Genomic DNA, 2,500 nt, shown 5'->3' on the forward strand with positions numbered 1-2,500 from the left:
ACATCATCCATATACAACCATTCTCCACTCACCTCTGTCTTCCGTCCTCTCCCTTCCTTCCTCAACAGACATTCCCCTCTTCCCCAAAGCCCCCTTCACCCCATCCATCCACCTCATCCTAGGACGTCCCTTCATGTTCACTCCCTCCACATCTGCCTTCCATACCTCTTTTACTAGTCTTTCTTCACTCATTCTTTCCATGTGTCCAAACCATCCTAATATTCTTTCATCAACCCTATCTCCCAAATCCTTTTTCACCCCTGTTCTCCTCCTCACCTCCTCATTTCTCACTCTATCCAGCCTAGTAACCCCCACCATACTTCTCAGACACCTCATCTCAAACACATTCAAACTCCTTCTCTCTTCTTCTCTTATGTTCCACGTTTCTGCCCCATACAGTGCTGTTGGCACAATCACTCCTTCATACAGTCTCCTCTTCGCATCCATTCCCAAATGTCTATTCCTCATTACACTCTTTAATCCACCAAGGCATTTACTCGCTTCTCTCAATCTACATTCTACCTCCACCTTCACTCCACCTTTTCCTGCTACACTTGCACCCAAGTATCTAAAACTATCCACTTCCTCCAGTCGCTCTCCCTTAATGTTCACTTCCAGTCTACTGCCACTTTCACCCCTTGTACATCTCATCACCTTACTTTTACCCACATTTATCTTTAGCTTTCTTCTATCACATACTCTCCCAAACTCTGCCACCAACTTCCTCAATCCCTCCTCTGACCCTGCCACAAGCGCAGTGTCGTCCGCAAACAACAGCTGGCTCACCTCCCACTTTTCTCCATTTTCTTTAACCATCTCCAATCCCTGACCCACTACCCTAGCATTCACCTCTCGCACCACCCCATCCATGTATAAGTTGAACACCCGGGCGACATAACGCATCCTTGACGAAGTCCCACCTTTACTTCAAACCACTCACTCTCTCCATTTCTAATCCTGACACAAGCTCTACTACTCTCATAAAAACTCTTGACAGCTCCTAGAAGCTTTCCTCCTATCCTGTATATCTGCAAAACCTAACATAGTGCCTTTCTGTCTACCCTGTCATAAGCCTTTTCCAGATCCATAAAAGGCCAAAAAACATCCTTCCCCTTTCCTATAGCTTTCTCACATATCTGTCTTACCACAAAAATCTGATCTACACAACCTCTAGCTGTCCTAAATTCACACTGTTCCTCACCAATTACTCCCTCTGTTCCTCTCCTAATCCTCTCAATCAAGATCCTCCCATAAGCCTTCCCAACTACACTAAACAGGCTAATCCCTCTGAAATTACTACATTCACACTTGTCCCCTTTTCCCTTGTAAAGAGGAACTATACAGGCACTTCTCCAGTCTTCCGGTACTCTACCCTCTCTCCAGCAAACATTAAATAACCTCACCAACCAGTCCACCATCACTGAACCTCCCTTTTTCAGACATTCTGCATGGCATCCATCCAGACCATGTGCCTTACCTGCTTTCATCATCTTTACAACTGCCTTCACCTCATCCTTCCCTATTTCTCCTCCATTCTCCTCACTCCTCACTCTCATTTTCTTAGCATTTCCCACTGCAGCTATCTTTCCTTCCCTATCCTCCTTCACATTTAGCAACTCCCTAAAATATTCTGCCCATCTTCCCCTTACTGCCATCTCTTCCATTAGCATCTCTCCATCTGTACCTTTTACCTTTTCTTCCCTACTTGATTCGCCTCCTCTTCCTCTCTTAATTTCTTTCCAAAACATCTTTTTATTACTTTCAAAATTTTCTGTCATACTCCTACCCCATTTCACATCTGCTCTCCTCTTTGCCTCCTTTACCTTTTGCTTTACTTCTCTTTTCTTTTCTTTGTACGTCTCATATGACTATTAGTAGTACAATTAATTATTATCAATGATAATTATTACTCAGATTTCACCGCGAATTCAGAGGGAAGAGTGTTGCAGAACCTCATCCCCAAACACCCACCCCGCCCACTAATCCTCAACCCCCCCCCACCCCACCCCATCCCCTCCTACATGTCAAACTTCGAGTCCCGACAAATGTAACATGGTTAACATTTTAACGAGGGGCACGCTTAAGCGGTCCCTTTATCTAGAGCCCCTGCTATAATCTAGGACCTCAACTATAATCTTGCCTTTCAGAGAAATCTTGTTGGAGCAGAGTTTCTGAAAATAGATAAATACATAAATAAAATAAAATAAATAGATAAATGAATAAACAGAAATAATTAAATAAATAAATAAATAAAATAAATAAATAAATAAATAAATAGATAAATAAATAAACAAAAATAAATAAATAGATAAATGGATAGATAAATAAGTATATAAAAATAAATAAATAGAATAAATTAATTAATTAATAAATAAATAAAAAGACAAAAATAGACCAAATAAAATAGAATAAAAAAGAATAAATAAACAAAATAAAACAAATAAAATAAAATAAAAATGAATATTGAATAGAATAAACCAAGAAATGTGAATAATCAAAT

Source organism: Oratosquilla oratoria, chromosome 38 (genome assembly GCF_046742065.1).
Source record: "Oratosquilla oratoria isolate Oo_2021 chromosome 38, ASM4674206v1, whole genome shotgun sequence".
Classification (NCBI taxonomy): domain Eukaryota; kingdom Metazoa; phylum Arthropoda; class Malacostraca; order Stomatopoda; family Squillidae; genus Oratosquilla; species Oratosquilla oratoria.